The sequence below is a fragment of the Protopterus annectens genome, chromosome 6.part0, assembly GCF_019279795.1.
Source record: "Protopterus annectens isolate FY-2018-M chromosome 6.part0, PAN1.0, whole genome shotgun sequence".
In the NCBI taxonomy this organism is placed as follows: Eukaryota; Metazoa; Chordata; order Ceratodontiformes; family Protopteridae; genus Protopterus; species Protopterus annectens.
The window spans coordinates 597,006,413-597,024,216 of NC_056737.1; the positions used below are offsets into that span (position 1 = coordinate 597,006,413).

The 17,804-nt window shown below is 41.1% G+C and overlaps 1 protein-coding gene across 2 annotated transcripts in view; it reads right to left on the minus strand.

Moving 5' to 3' along the window:
- Positions 1-17,804, minus strand: part of FANCM (FA complementation group M) — a 2,552,324-nt gene that overhangs the window by 2,088,561 nt on the left and 445,959 nt on the right. The window lies entirely within an intron of this gene.

Below are 17,804 nucleotides of genomic sequence, written 5' to 3' on the forward strand. Positions count from 1 at the left end.
TACAACACAAGTTAGAGCACATTTTAAATTTATTGTTTGAACATTTTACCAGTAATCTGTACTGTAGGCAATGAAACAAAACACAGGAACCAATGACGACAAAACTGCACAATTCAGAACTTTTCCATCATAAAGTCTGCTTCCACACCCACACTATAAATAGAATAACAGTAGTGTAAGCCATAGGCATCTTGCACAGTGTCTCGCACTTATTTTCAATTTCATTTTTTGGGGGGAGGGGACAAAAGGTCAAAAACCAGGGGGACACATTTTAAACATTGCTTGTATAATTTTGTAAAGTTGCTAGAATAAAATGTTGTGCTACCAATGAGTAATTCTTTTTAAGTGACATGTCCTGTGTTCTAGCATCCGAATTTGTGTTATTCAAACAGATACTATTTGAGCTGGGAATGTCCCGATTTTTGCTGCATATTTTTGGTCTGTTCCTCATAAAATGTGTGGTTTTCTGGCAAATCAATGAGGACTGAATTCACTAAATAATAGCCTACAGTTGAGTTTTACACTTCATATATTTCAGAAAATACATGGTAACAGAAAACCTTTTGTTCTAGCTAAGTTTACAAGAGCAATATTTAAAATCTGTCCATATTTTGGGGCCTCTGTCCCCATATTATTTTTGGCTTTGTCAAGATTTAACAGGTTGAGAGGCATGAAAGCAATGTATGGCAGTAATCATCATGTATACATCATATTTCTGTCCAAAATCAACTGCAAAACTCATTTACATAACAGGTAGGTAGTTTTGTACTGTGTAAATCAGGTGCCACTAACACTGGATGACTTGCTTTTATGTAAAAAGTCAATCTGAAGAAAATAATACTGCATACCATCAAGCTGTTTTTTTATCTCTTACATAAATTGTTTGCAGTTTCTTAGCAAACTACAACATAGAATAGTAAGACGTGTTTATAATCAATACATGTGTTCTGTTTTCATGTAGAAACTTGAATTATCTTAGGTAAATTGCTTATTTGCAAGGGTAGCAAAACAGAACCCTATAAAATTGATCCTGTGGATTATATCACATTGTACAACTGGCAACTGCATTTATATTTCATTAATTAGTGTATTTGTAAAAGCTGTTGTACTATCTTAAAATAAAACACATTCAAACAAAAATCTCTCAGATGACTTTTCTCTAATTTTCTAACCTAGCTATTAATTATCCCATTTTCTACACACTGGAAGCCTTAATTCAATTATCAGAAAGTGTGCTGTTTTGTATAGCAGTAAATGCACACGCACTAATCCAAGTTAAATAAATACTAACAGAATGGTCCTGTTCTATATATCAATAAAGGCACACGCACTACTTCAAGTTCAAATATGCAGCAATAATTTGATTCAAATCCTGGCAATTGTGTGCGTGACCAGAAAGAGCGGAACAATAAATGCAGCAATGCAATTCAAAGTAAACTTTAGCTAGCTGGTCTCATCTCATCCATAAATGCAGTAGTACATAATTCAACAACGGAAATGTCTCATCTATAAATGCAGCAGCACATAATTCTAGAAAATGGTCCCATCTATAAGTGCAGTAGCAGTCTGTCACACACAAACACACACACACCTTACCGTTGCTGGCATATCTCCATTTCAGTTGCTGCCATTAATCCCTCACACACACCTTACCGTTGCTGGCATATCTCCGTTTCAGATGCTGCCATTAATCTCTCTGTTTCTGTGCTGCTATATCTCAGTTGCTGCTGCCATTAATCCACAAATGTTGCTACTTGCTCGGCGAACTGCTCTGCACAAGCGTTTCATTGCTGCCATTAATCTGTTTCGTTCGTTCCTGCCATATCTCCGTTTCTTAATCCACAAAGGTTGCTACCAGCTCGGCGAACTGCTCTGCACAAGTACTTCCTTCGCGCCTTTTTACAACTCAAGTCAGCCAGCCGAAAATGATGATGTGAGCTCTTTGAGCTCAATTCCGACTGGCTGGTAGCCTGACGGAGCGGACGTCATTGCGCACGTGATGACGTCAGCTCCGACAGCGCGAAAATTTTAAAAAAATCAAAGAAAAATCGGAAATGAAGGGATGCCACTCGGGAATCGTGGCACCCCTTCATTTGGACCCCAAAACTCGGTAAAAACCGAGTAATTCGGAATGGTTGGGAGGTATGGAGGTTGGCATAATGGTTAAGGTGTTCACCTTACAAACACAAGGTCCAGGGTTTGATTCTCAGATGGGGTAAATGGCTAGGCTTAAAATGGCCCACAAAGGCAGTTAGCCTAGTACTAACCTATGAACCTATGAAATGGATTCTATTTCCAGTCAGCTGAATGAATGCTATCACTTAAAATTCTACTCAATCAGCTCTTCAGCTCTATACTATTAAGAAGAAAACATGCCAAATATACTGAATAAGTAAAGCTGCCAATAAAGCCTAAGCAATAACACTTGTAGAATAAGCAAGTTATCACTGGGTTAACAAGTGCAAAATTAATATTGTTTGTATAGCAGTTCTTAACACAAAAGTAAAAGGATGGGTCACTAGAGCTTTATAGTAGCAGGGAGACACCGGCACATTTTGCAAAGCATGCACTTTCAAATAACTTCTTGTAAACTCATGTATCACTTCAGCATTCACACATAAAAGGGCCACTGGCTGCAAAAGGCCACTCAGTCATCAAATGCAATAAACAAAACAGCAAATTCAAATACCAGACTTTTATGAGACTTTGGACACACTGCAGTACGGCTGCATGAATTCCATTAAAATGTGTCAAAAATGCAGTCTACCAATAAGTTGCTAAGTTGCTATAGAGTAGAGTTTTCCCAAGATCCATATCAACACTACTGGACCCCCCTTTTTCTTCCCATTTATTGTAACAAATATATATATTTTTCCAAAGCTTTGCATTTATTTTATGTTCTTATATTTTATTTATCTTGTCTATCACATTTATTTTATATTCTTATATTTAATTCTCCCATTTATTGTAACAAATATATACAGTTTTCCAAAGCTTTACATTTATTTTATATTCTACTTCCCTGATGCTCTACTAAATCTGCTTTTGAGTTCACATAAATAAACAGACGCCTTTAGGTACTGACATGGTCTAGCTGGTTGATTGTTTTTCTCTTCTCAAAGCTTTCTCCAAGTCCTGGTTCATATCCTCACCCCTTTTCTTGTTCTCCTAGCATAATCTTACTGTAAGCTTTTCCCAGCCCTGTCAATCCTGTCTATTCCCTCCCTCTTCCTCTTGACAGTTTACTTATTCCTCCCCTGAGCTGTGGCACCATCTTTAAATACTTAGACCATCTGCTCCCCCTCCAGATTTCCTACCTTACTGATAGTTTTCTTTCCAGATAGCAAGTCTGCCTTTGGTTTCGACCCACTACACTTTGGCTCTCTCCGCTAGCCTGCCCTTCTCCCATCATCCCCACCCACCCTCACATCAATTACATTTATACTTACTCTAGCTCCTCCCCCCTACCTCATCACCTAATTATCCCCCCTCCATTTCCCCTCTCATTACACCACTAGCCACACCTCTTCACTTTCCCTCACATTACACCATTAGCCACACATACCAAACATCTTAACTCACCTCATCATTATCCCATCAGTACAACCTCTTCTCCACCACCACATCTCGCTATTGCACACTTATTCTCACTCCTTTAGTCACCCACATCCCATACTACAATGTCCATCTCTACTATTGCTACTCTACTTACCTCATCACTCTCTTTCAATTACCTACTACATCTAACCTCTCTACATCATTCTTCTACCTCTTCCTCCCACTGCCCATTATCCTCTATCCCCATACAGTCTGAACACAAGACTTCCTTCTCACAAATTTCAGCCAACCTTTACAACACAAGCATATTATTATGTATCAGAGTAAAAATCCTCCCCCACCATCACCACAACAATAACATTTTCCTTCTAAATTATCTAATCAAAGTAAAACGGTAACTAGAATACACTACTCTCCCATAACCTGTAACAAACCCATCACTATGCAGAGACATACATCCCAACCCAGGTCCCATCTCCTCTTTTCCGCAAACCCCCCCCCCCCAACTCCCATAAATCAATAAACTTTACTATAGTTAACCTACAAAGTATCAGAAATAAAATACCTGACTTCCATTCATGGATAGCCCACAGCAAACCTGATATTATTGCCACAACTGAAACATGGCTAAAACCCTATATTAATGGCACAGAATTCCTTCCCCCAGAGTTTGCCTGTCTTAGGGCTGACAGACCCCGAAAAAAAGGTGGAGGCATCTCTCTAATATACCCAATGTCCTTCACTATTGTCCCATATACAAAACACATCCCACAGTTCTCCACAGCCGAACTTCTAGTTTCTTTTCTTAAAATGAATAACTGCAAAAACCTCTGTGATAGTAATTTACATTCCCCCAAGCAATAACATCCCAATTCTTGAGGAAATCCTTGCCCAGGCATCTACTAACATAAAAAAAATAAGAGACCATCATACTGGGAGATGTAAATATCAACTGGCTAGACAACCCCATCTCTAAGATTCTGGAAAAATGTATTAATTCTCAACTTCTTCTCCACTTGACTCAACCACATCTTCTTCCCCACCCAACAAGGATTTAGACCAGGACATAGTACCACTTCTGTCCTCATATCCTTCATGGACACTGATAACAGAGCCTGTAACACTGGTAAAATTGTATCTTTACTATTTCTTGATCTTTCTAAAGCTTTCAATACTATATCCCACTCTCTCCTTCTAACAAAACTCTCTAACACAGGTACCTCACCTCAAACTCTAAACTGGTTCACTAATTACCTCACTAACGAGCAACAATGAACTAAATGGCAGAACTCTTACTCCCCTTTCCTAAACACCACCACTGGGGTTCCTCAAGGCTCCATTTTAGGCCCACTTCTGTTTAGCATATTTATCAATAAATTCCACACCACGCTCTCTCAAGGCTCAGTCACCCACTACGCAGATGACACCACTATCATCTGCACTGCCAAACAACTCCTAAGAACTACACCAACTCACCCAAAACACCTTCACCTCCACCAAATTTTGGATATCTAATAATCATCTTGCCCTGAACCCCAACAAAACCAAACTAGTAATCTTTGCCCCCCCAAAAGTCCACACCCCTACAAAAAGAGAACCTCACCATTCAGTCTCTAAATGGTACCACCATTGTACCTAGCACAAAACTCCTAGGTGTCATCATAGACGAAAACCTCACATTTGACCACATCAAAAGGTTGGTACTCTCTACCGAAATAAACATCTACTAAGTGCATCAGTCCGACTTTAATTTGCCTCTTCTTTTCTACTATCCTCTCTTTTATAAGGTGCCCTCCTCCTCACCAACATTCAGGCGTCTCTAAAGTCCAAATTAGACTCATGCTGCAACAAAATTGCTAAGTCTGTAAATAATACCTCCTACTCAACCCACCACTGCTTATCATTACACAACCTAAAATGGTTTGAACTCCCCAACTATCTCACACTTATCCAACTAACTGCAACTCACAAACTCATTCATAATCCATTCATGTGCCCTGCTCTGTCTTCTATACTTACTTCACACCATCCTAACAGAACACACCAATCCAACAACCAACTGCTCGTAAATGTAGAAAAACCCAAACTTTCGGATGGCCGGATGCTTTACTCCTTTACCATCGCAAAACTTTGGAACTCCTTCCTCCCGCACAGTAACTCTCTTCAAGACATCTCTGAAACAACACCTCTCCTCATCTTGGCTGTGCACGTGCTAACACCACATCTCATGTAACCTAATTTCAACCATCACAACTATTCTCACTCCCATTCTACTACTCTGCCATCCTCCTTTCACATCCATCTGTTTTTTTTACTTACTCCACCTCGCCATCCTGTCCATCTCCTTCTTCTACTAACCCTCATTGTCCTACCATTGAACTCTCCTGTCTACTTCCTTCTCTTCCTACACCTTATAGATCTATCATTGAACCAGGCAAGACATTCAGGTACTCTCGCAGCCTACCTTAATATCATACCACCACTTATATCTGCAACAATATCCACCAACTTTGCTGATTCCTGCAACAGGACTCATACAGCCTACCGCTCAGCTATTATACCTCCTAAACGTGTGAAAAGTTTAAGCACCTAATCTCTAACTAATTCCTATATCTGCTTTGCACCCACTGTATGAAGTGTCCTATATATAACTTCTGCTAGCTGAAAGCTACTCATATGAACTGTTCTCATGTATATACTCTGTATTGCTTGTATAATAGCTTTGATTTGAAAATGTTTACTTGTGTGCTGTTTTTTTTTTTTCACCAGTTGGATAAGTTGCTAATAATATGTACTAAATGTCTTTATTAATGTAAAATCTGTATTGTATGTGAAATGTCTTTACATGTGGAGCTTTTCTCCCCGGGACTCCTCTGAAAATGGGCACGTCTGGCCCAGCTGGACCATCCTAGTAAACAAATAAAAATAAATAAATAAATATACATAATGTAGATATGTTATCAAATGCTTAACACCACATATCTAGACAAAACAGTCAGTTACAATTTGATGGAAAGTCCAGATGTACAGCACAGAAGTGCTTAAATTACACTACATTATTAGAATAATAAACACTGCTTCTACACTAAGTTTTGTTGTAAACCAGAAAACTGTATGCAGTGCATGGAGCGTAGTGATTACGTTTTAATACTCAGAAAAAGACAAACCAGTTAAGCACCATGACGGTGCAGGACAAGGCCATAACAATTGTTAAGCACCTGCTGCTAAAGTTGTTAAGGTCGGGTATAATGCCAGCCAGCATAATCTGCCAATACTGCCAAGTAAATAACAGCGGCAGAACAAAAAGTACAGTTTTGTACCTACCATAAATGTAGATGTTCGAGGATCCACATTGCTGCAGTCCTAACTATTGGGTAGTCCGCTGTCCAGTCGGCCCGAATACCAAAGTATATGGCTGACGTCGGTCACGGCGCATTAGACTGACGTCAGTACGTCAGGGTACTAATGCGCATGACCGACGTCATCTCCTCAGTCTTTTCTTGCCCCAGATGTCAGAAGACCCTAAAAAGACAAGGCCAAAACCAAAAACACCAAACATACCTGCACCAAAATTATAGACAATATATACAAAGGTACCAGAATATAACCTCACCAACACAACCACCCCTAAACACAGAGGGGAAGGAGGGAGGGTAAATTGGACTGCAGCAATGTGGATCCTCGAACATCTACATTTATGGTAGGTACAAAACTGTACTATGTTCTTCATTCCACATTGCTGCAGTCCTAACTATTGGGTAGAATCCCAAAGCAGAGGTAAGGGAGGCTGGCAAATCATAAGGAAGCAGGAGCTGATAACATGCCTTGCAAAATAGCTGTTGCAAAACCAGCCCTAGACTTAGAGTAGAGAGGAAGGTGGTAATGCTTAGAGAAAGTATGCACTGAACTCCAAGTAGCTGCCTCCAAAATATCCTTAGTTGCCACAGCCCTTAGAAATGCTGTTGAAGTGGCAGTAGCCCTAGTGGAATGAGGCCTAATCCCAGCTGGAATCTCTTTGCCATGATGGGAATAACAAAATGCAATGCAAAACCCAATCCACCTAGAAATAGTTTGTTTTGACACAGGCTTGCCCTGCGAACTCAAAGCAAAAGAAACAAACAACTGCTGAGACTGCCTAAAATCCTTAGTCCTGCTTAAATAATAACGCAATTGCCTGTGTACATCTAAAGTGTGCAAAATCTTTTCCCCTTTATTTTGGGGATCTGCATAAAAAGTAGGCAAATGAATAGTTTGGTTTAAAGCCACACTAGAAACCACCTTAGGCATAAAGGAAGGATTAGTACGTAATGATACCCTATCCTTATGAAAAATCAAAAAAGGCTCAACCGCCATAAGGGCCTGCAACTCAGAAACCCTTCTAGCAGAAGTAATGGCCAACAAAAAAGCAGTCTTCCATGACAAGTATTTCAGTTCAGCAGTAGCCACAGGCTCAAAAGGTTGTAGAGTAAGTTTCTCCAACACAAAATTGAGGTCCCAAGCAGGAGTAGGAGCTCTACGTGGGGGTCTTATATTCTTTGCCCCTCTAAGAAATTGCTTGAACAAAGGATGTGAAAACAATGGTGGTCACAATCATAGTGAGCTGAAATTGCTGCAGCATGAATTTTAATAGAAGAGAAAGACAAACCTTTGTCCAATAACTCAGTAAGATATTGAAGAGCCACACTCAAATTAGGCTCAGAAATCTCCAAATTTTTTGCTGCAGTCCAAAATCTCTTCCATTTTTCTGCGTACACTTTCCTTGTACTAGGTCTTCTGGCTTCCATAATCACATTTAAAACTTGCTGAGGAAGCTGAGACCTGCTGTCCTTCAAAACAGAATATGCCAGGCTGTTAGATGAAGAGAGTGAAGCTTGACATTGAGCAGACGACCGTCCGCTGAGACAACAGGTGTGGAATCAAGGGTAAAGGCCATGGAGGCTTCCTTACCAGACTCCTCAGTAATGGGTACCAGTGCTGCGAGGCCAATCTGGAGCTATTAAAATCATCCTTGGCTTGTCTTGTCTGACCTTTAGAAGCACCTTTGGGAGAAGAGGCAGAGGTGGAAAAGCATACACATGAAGATTTTTCCAACTGAAAGAAAGAGCATCCACTTTCCAAGCTGTGTGATGAAATCCCTTCGTGCAAAACTTTGGCAGCTGGTGGTTTAGTGGAGAAGCGAACAGATCTATGTCTGGAGTTCCCCATGACACTGTCAATGTTTGAAATACATGAAGATCCAGTTTCCACTCGTGGGGATCCATGATTTGTCTGCTTAACACATCTGCTAAGGAGTTCTGTGCTCCCGGCAGAAACCTTGCCTGAAGAGTTAGTTGCAAACTGAGCGCAGTCTCCCATAAAATCATTGCTTGTCTGCACAATGGGTAAGAATGTGTTCCCCCTTGTTTGTTGATATACCACATGACAGTTGTGTTGTCTGTTAGAATCAACACCTGCCCTGGAAGAAGTAACTCCTTGAAAGCCATTAATGCAAACTGGACTGCTAACATCTCTTTCATGTTGATATGTAGATGCTGTAGTCTGGCAGGCCACTTGTCTTGTATCCACTTTCCATTTAGATGAGCTCCCAAGCAATATCTGAGGCATCTGTCGTTAGAATCTGACTTGCCTCTGGCCGGGTCACAGAGAGTCCCTTGTTTAGGTGACATTCCTGAGCCCACCACAAAATTCCTTTTGAATGCAAGGTATTATTTGAATGACAGTGTCCAAATCCTGGCAGTGCTGTGTCCACAGATTTTTGAGATACCATTGTAGCTTCCTCATATGCAGTTTGGCATTGGGAAGCACCAGAATACAAGATGCCATGAACCCTAAGGCTTGAAGGACTGTCCTTGCAGTCAGCCCGGACTGAAGAGATAGGTGATGGAAGTAACTGGAAAGATTCTTTTGTTTGTCCGGGGTTAAAAAGGCCATCTGGGCTGCTGTATTCAGTCTCACACCCAGAAAGCACATGTCTTGAGAGGGTACTAGACTGGACTTTATTTCGTTCACAGAATACCCTAGGCATCTTAGCACTGCTATGACATATTCCAAATGCTGTAGAAGGTCTTCCTTTTCTCGAGCCAGAATCAGGCAGTCGTCCAAGTAAGGATAGATTTGAATTCCTTTTAGCCTGAAGTAAGCTATCACTGGAGCCAGAACCTTTGTGAATACTCTGGGCGCAGTAGATAAGCCAAAGGGTAATGCAGAGAACTGATAATGAGAATTTCCAGCTCGAAAACGCAGATACTTCCTGCAACTTAGACTTATTGGCACATGAAGGTAAGCTTCCTTTAGATCTAAAGTTACCATCCAGTGATCTTTGCCCAGCAGAGGTAAAAGTTGTTGTAACGTCAACATTTTGAACTTGGGAATGTCCAGATAAGTGTTGAGGATAGATAAATCCAAAATTGGTCTCCACGTGTTCCCCTTTTTTGGTACTAGGAACAGGCGAGAATAAAATCCTAGGCCCCTTTCTGGCACAGGAACTGACTGAATAGCCCCTATTTGGAGCAACAGAGAAATTTGCTTGTGAGCCTCTTTTCTTTGTAGAGGAGGAATGTCTGGCATGCCTTTGAAAGGAGGCAAGGTATGGAAATAAAACCTGTAACCGTGGTGAATGATATCCAGAACCCATCTGTCTTGGGTAATTAAATCCCAATTTTCTTTGAAAAGAGACAGCCTTCCTCCCAAAGGTGCTGCCAGGCGAGAATGTACTGGCAGCTGAAAAGGCAGGTCATTGGGTCTGCTTACGAAAGGACTGACCCCTGCCCTCACCAGAAGTCTGAGCAGGTGAACTCCCTGTCCTAGGCCTAAAAGAACCTTGAGCTCTGCCTCTACCACGTCTAGACCTACCCCTAGACTGGGAATCATAAGCAGAATAAGTCCACCCCTTAGCAGGCCAATTTCTACTAAACTTCGGAGGCTGCACCTGCAAAAAATCCTTAACAGTTTGCATAGACTTAGCCTTGTCCTCCATTTTCTTTAAAACTGCTTCCACATCTATCCAAAGCCCTTGCCTCTTTATCAGGAGGAACAGGATTTTTAACCACAGAAGCCTTCACACCTTTAGGCCCCTGAGAGACAGTTTCTGGGTCTGCCCTAGGACTCTTAAAAAGATACTTATGGGCTTCAGGCACCCTATAGTACCTATCCGGTTTAACTGGGGCAGGAGGCAAAGAGTCAGGATTCAGGGAAGCCTCTGCAAAAACATCTTCTACCACATTCAAAACAGGAGGTATAGCTAAAGGCCTATGCTGGGGTAAAAACAAGAATTCTCTAAGCCTCTTCCTGGAATCAGAGAAATCTTGACCTTCCCATTTAAAATGCTCCCTCATGGAATGCAGAGTCTCTGAAAATGAAAAATCCTCAGGAGGCGAAGCTGAAGGAGTAGAATCATCCACATCAGAATCAGAATAAGGAGGATACTCCTGCAAATCTTCAGCCGAAGACTCAGAAGCCTCCGAACATTGCTCAAAACTCTCAAACTCAGGTTCCACCCTAGGCCTCTTATCAGGAGGGGGCATAGAACCTCTAATCATTGTAATCAAATCCTCTGCCATTTTTAGCATATGCTTCTTAGGCAAGGACCCTGAAACACTCGGAGAAACCCCCACTGAAGCTAAAGCAGGCCTGCCTCTTAAAGAAGCCTTAGAAACAGAAGGCGAGGCCCTAACCACCTTAGGAAGAGGGAAGAACAGCCACCTGAGAAGCCCCTTCAGGCTGGCCTACTTCCTGAGATACATCCTGTAACAATAAAGTTTCTCCCTGAGACTCCAAAGAAACTCCTGGCAAAACCTCCGGCTCCACTGAGCCTTCTAAAGAACCGACGTCCGGGACTGTCGGTTCTTCCACTCTAGGCTTCCCTGCTTTGTCCTTGCGCTTTTTGGCTGAAGCGGGCGTCGGAGCATCCGACGGCATTTTATAATTACAACGCTTCCCAAACACTAACCTGGCACAGTCTAACCTTCTCTTAATAGTGCGTTTGTTAAACCTAGCACAAGAGCGGCATCCAACAACGTCGTGCTCAGGTCCTAAACAAGGTATACACAAAGTATGGTAATCCCTATGAGGTATCTGTTTCCCACAAAAAATACAGTTATTCACTTTTTCTGACATCCGGTTAAATACTGAGGCAAGAAAAAACCAAAATATTCCCCAACGGGGTACTTAGCCAACTTTGATTCGGTCTGAAACTCTGACTTCAGAAACTTTCAGAACGCCAACCTGCACTCGCAAAAACAGCTTCTGCATCGGACCATGCGGCAAAAAAGACTGAGGAGATGACGTCGGTCATGCGCATTAGTACCCTGACGTACTGACGTCAGTCTAATGCGCCGTGACCGACGTCAGCCATATACTTTGGTATTCGGGCCGACTGGACAGCGGACTACCCAATAGTTAGGACTGCAGCAATGTGGAATGAAGAACATGATTTGTTTCTGCCTTCTGTCCACACCAATACAGTATCCTCAATTTCCTCAAACTTAGTTGCTAGACTAACAGGATGTGTTAGCATCCATTTTCTGAAGGATATGAACTCAAACTCAAATGTATGCCGTTATTTAATTAGTTCAATCCTCAGGGGTTTGTCTGAAAGCCACATATTTTCTGAGGAATAGACTAAAAATATGAAGCAATAATCTAGATGCCCTGTGAAAATCTAAACAGTTCAGAGGTATGGAGGTAAGTGTAAACATAACAGACTGCGTTACACTACCTCTGACAGTGCTCAATAAGTGTTTTCTGGCTTTGAAAGCCAAGAAAACATTTTTTTCCCTGCAACTAATAGTACATGGAGCAGATAAAGCTCTATGAACTACACAGAATTATGATCATGTAACAAACTATAACCTTAAATTATGTGTTCTCAACATAGATGCAAAGATTCACCTCTCAAGCTTCAATCACAATGGGAATTTCTTGGTATCCATGTCTTGAACACAAACAGGTTATGACAGGTGACCCAATCACAATCCTTCATACTATAAACACTGCTAAATTATGTCAACATCACACAGACTGTAATAAGCAAAGACACAGTTAAAGAACAATAGAACATTTAAGTCTTCTCTAGTAAAGCAATGATATCCAGGACAGCCTAAATAAAAAATAACCCAGCTGTATGAGATCAACTTTATCAGCATGCATTCAGAATGTGCAACAATACAGGACCAAAAAATGCATGTTTGGAACTCTGACACAGGCTAGAGGAGCCAAACTCATCAAAGCTATACACGTATACTAAATTTTCCTCATTCAAGAGTCAGAAATTTTCATCTTAATTTGAAGTACAGACACACAGTAAAGACATCTGATTCCATACCTCTACATTTCTCAGTAGTGCATTCTACAACATCACATCTTTAAAAACACTTATTAACAGTGCTGTCCTGTAATGCCACTGTCTGTGTAAGAACTGATAGGACTGTAGTATACTGGAATAAGTGGGAGAGACTGGAACGAATGTCTATATTTTAATTACCCAGAACTGTGCTAAACAGGTAGCAGTCTCTGCATTGTCAAATTTTCTTGTACCTTTCAGACTAAGTCTGTATTCACTGTAGTTCTGTTAAGAATATTTTATGTACAGTGTAGGTAGATGTCAATAATATCCAAATCAAATTTTACTGTCTCCAATAACAGTGCTGATAAACTGAAATATGTCTGTAGTTTCTGCACTGATTATTACTCAGAATTATTTTTCTCCTGAATAATATAATTATAAAACTTCTGTGGACTGCACTGCAATAACTTTCTGTTTATCAGTCCAAACTAACTGACTCACTGTACCTTAAGTATCTCCTATTAATACCAAAACCCCGTAAAATTTCTAAAGCCTCTTTAACCTTGGTTACCAAGGCCATTTGTACTTGATGCACAGCACATTCTGTTCACACATATCAGTATTCTTGCCTGAAGGTTACAGAAACATTCCTTTCTTATTGAATCGGCATGTAATATGTGCTTTAATAAGGCTGTTTTTCTAGACTTTTGCAAAGAGAATACTGTTATTTTTGTCTAAGAGACTACATTTAAATGAAACCTGACCTCATAGTCTGTATACAGTAGCTTTGTTGATTTATTCCCTCCAACCTAATTGCTAATGTAGTCCATCATTAGTATGAACAGCAGTGGGCTCAAAACTGAAACCTGATGCATACCCACTCCTACTAGGAACCCCTCTGTGAGACTAGCCATTGTTCTTACATGAGTCTTTGGGTCCTTGAACATAGCTTGCAGTAATTCTACTAATGTTTCTGGGACTTCACCTCAGGACTGCCCAAATCAGCTTTCTTGGGACCTTGTTAAATGCTTTTTCCAACTGCTCATTTCCCATCTTACTTTCTATTACTCTGTGTATTCATTTATCAATCACCCTCTCAAGAACTTTCATGCAGTGTGATAGGAGTTGAATACCTATATACTGCCCATAGTTGTGAATGTGCCCTTTGTTCTTGAACACTGGCATGAGTATGCTTATTCTCTACTCATCTGGGATACATCTCTCTCTCTCCATAGTGTAATGCAGTACTGCGAGGAACCCTTTCTCCCTTTTCTCACCCAACTTCTTGATCATATCTGCTGTGACCTCATCTAACCGTGTTGTTTCTCAGACTTAATTTTTCTTGGTACTATTCTTACTTCTTCTAGGCTAGGCTTCTCCTCTTCTCTCACTGTAGGGTGTGTCTAGGGCAGTACAAGTTATGTGGGGTTTTCTTCATTCAGAAGCTGCTGAAAGTATTCCTTGCATCTGCCTTTGATGCCTTGTAGACTGGTGAACAGGTTGCTGCTGGCATCCCTTATGAATGGTGTCTGACTATCTTCTTTACCTTTCTGTCTTTGCCTTGCACCCTGATAAAGAGTTTCTTTGTGGCATCTACTGAGTGACTTTCAAAAAGTTGGTGTTCTTTGCTATTACAACTCTGTTGGTCTCTTCGTTAGCCAACCAGTATCTCTCTTCCTAGCCTGGTCAGACTTTTCATTCTCCTACTTTTTCCTGCACTCTTCTTTCTTTTGATGACTTCTTAGATTTATGCATTCCACCACCAGCTTTCCTTAGGTCATATTTTCCAGATTTGCTTGGCCGCATATCTGTTCTATAGCCCTTACACATGCTATTTTGAGGCCATGCTGGGTAGGGTCTATATTACGGCATCAAAACACTGCAACATCGAACACCTCAATGCCGATAAGTATTCAGCGAAATTCACTTACGTGATTCGCTGAATACTTTTCGGGCAAATTAATACTTGCCCTGCAATGCAACGGAACTAATTCTAACTAAACCAAACCCACCCATGTGGGGGGTGCCCCCGATGTGGGGGTTGTGCCCCTACACCCCATAACTAAATATACCAACTCCGAGATCGCACTACAGTGGAGAAAAGGGCAACATTGTGTAGTTGGCCAACTACATCTTTGACCTTGAAGCATTCAGCGCATCGAGGAAGTGATCTTCGCTGAGTACCTGGCGTACTGATGTTCGATGTTATGTCATTTTGAAGCAGTAATATAGACCCAAGTGGAATTATTTGAACTATTGTGCTTTCGCTGCAGACAACTTTAGGTCTTCAACCTGGTCTCTGTTGACCTGAGCCTTCTCTGACCACTGTTTGCAGCTGATGGTGGCAATCAGTGGTTTATGCTATGGGTTGACTGTTTCACTGGGGATGACTATGCAATTATGGATTCTACCACACTGGCCTTTCCCCTAAGAAGAAATCTACCAGAGTTGCATGATGGCCACTTTTGTATGTGATCTTGTGACAACTGTCTCTCTTTCTGAACCATGTGTTGGCTAGCATCAAGCCATTTGCCAGACAGAAGTCTAGAATGGCCTCTCCTCCTTTATTCCTGTTGTCCCACACTTGTGGACCTAGGCAGTCTTCACATCTTGTTCTCTCTGTCCCAGTATGTGCATTCAGGTCACCCATTATCAACACCAATTCACGTTTTCCCACTTTATATAGTAGGTCCTGAAACTGATGTCTGAATGCACTGATATCCTGACTATCATAACCCTGTTGTAGGGCATAGGCTGAGATTATAAATACTGCCCTCTCATTACACTGAAGTCAGATTTCCATGAGTCTGTCACTAATTCTTACATTCCTCACTGTATTCTGATGCTTCTTCCTTACCACAATTCCCACACCATTTCTAGCCTGTCCTCCTCCTGAGTAGACAACTCTGGATCCAAAGTCTGGTAGATTTGCTGCACTGCCTGTCCACCTTGGCTCCGGGATACACAGGATGTCCATCCTCCTCCTTACTATCATGCAATATAATTCCAAGCTCCATCCTATCATTGAACGTACAACTGAATGTAGCAATTCTTAATTCATGGTTGGCAAATTGACTGGATTTACATCCACCTTTTGCTCAACAGAGCTATCCCAGGTAACCCAAGCTGGGCAAATGGATACTAGTCTGCCAGTAGCTTATTGACTCCAGGCTGCTGGGCTTTATGGTGACACACACTGGTCAAAACTGCACATACACCCCCTCCCACCTTCAGTGTGGGACCCTGGCTTTGGCTGGAGTAGGCTAGGTCCTCAACCCACTTATCACTGGCAAATACCCATGCTCATTTTGTCGACATCAGTTAACACGACCAGATCACCTAGAGCCAAATATTTACACTGCCGAGTGGCTAGCCCTGCCGATAGGGATGACTACAATTAGAGGTACATAGAATAGGCAAAGAGAGGGCTGAATTTATTGGAGGAAGCTGGCAAAGGTACCAGGGTATTGGAAACAAATAATAAGAGAGGAAAAGGTAATAGAATGAATAGAGGCCAAGAAGACATTTGGACTGCATGCTAGAGATTGCCTTCCTATCAAGCACTGATATCAGAGTATAGGCAAACAGAAAGGGATAGGGGAATCCTAAATGAAAGATCTGCACTGGTTGAGATTTTAGTTACATCAAGAACAGACACTGCTGTTAAAAAAGGGATAATTAGTAGAACATATAAAATATTGCACAAGGGGCTGCCATGGTGGTGCAGCAGTTAGCGTTGTCGCCTCAAAGCAAAAGGTTCTCCAGTTCAATCTTCGGCTGGGGTGCCTTCTGTACGGGGTCTGCATGCCTTCCCTGTGGTCGCGTGGGTTTCCTCCGGGTGCTCTGGTTTCCTCCCACATCCCAAAGACATGCTGTAGGTGGACTGGACACTCCAAATTAGCCCTAGGTGTGAGTGCATGCATGTGTGTGCTTTCTGTGGAAGGTTGGGCGCTGGGCTGGCAACTCAACACCGTAAAACTCCACTGTCAACCATGAACTGAAAGATGATCCGCTGTGGCGACCCCTAACCAGGAAAAGCCGAAAGAAGACGACGATAAAATATTGCAAAAGAACTATAGGAATCAATCAGATGATGACAGAAAAGACTGTAAAGAGATATTAGATAAGCAATTCACAAAGAAACAATGGGAGGGTATACGATTCGGAAATATGCAACAAAACCTAGAAGATTTAGGATTTTTGTCTGGAAGTGTTTGCATGGGTACTTTTATACCCCAAGCAGACTCCAAAGAATTTTCCTCAGATAGATGGGAAATAGTGGAGTAATGGGGAAAAAAAATAAGTATCTGGGAACATATGTTCTCGGAGAGTAATGAGCTGGCAGACTTTAAAAATCCCCTAGAGAGTACTCTGTCAGGGATACTGGGTGAACAAATGAATGTAACTAAGGAAATAATTTTTTTGAGCTGGGATACAAGATCTGAATTACCTACATGTAAGTAAGGCCTTGTTAAGTTTAATTCTGGCGGCTGCCAAAAAAACAATCACCAGCTATAATTGAAGTAGCAAGTATTGTAACGGATAAAAAGAACAGGAAGTGGGATCTTTAGAAAAGGGTAGAGGTAACAGAAAAAAATTGAAATTGTGGGAACAAAACATGCAGAAAAATGTTTTGCAGAGGAACAGGGTTTAAAGCAGAGACAAGAAATGAACAGTTTTGTAATTTTGGTTTGCAGAATATATGTAATGTACAACGTTTGTAAATGTGAACTTGTTAATATGGTTTGATTACTTTTATATAAATGTAAGTTTGCCTATGTCACAAGTGATAATTCAATAAAGATGGTTGTGTGTGTGTGTGTATGTATATATATATATATATATATATATATGTACATATATATATATATATACATATATGTACATATATATACATATATATACATACACACACGCGCACACACACACACACACACACACACACACACACACACACACACAC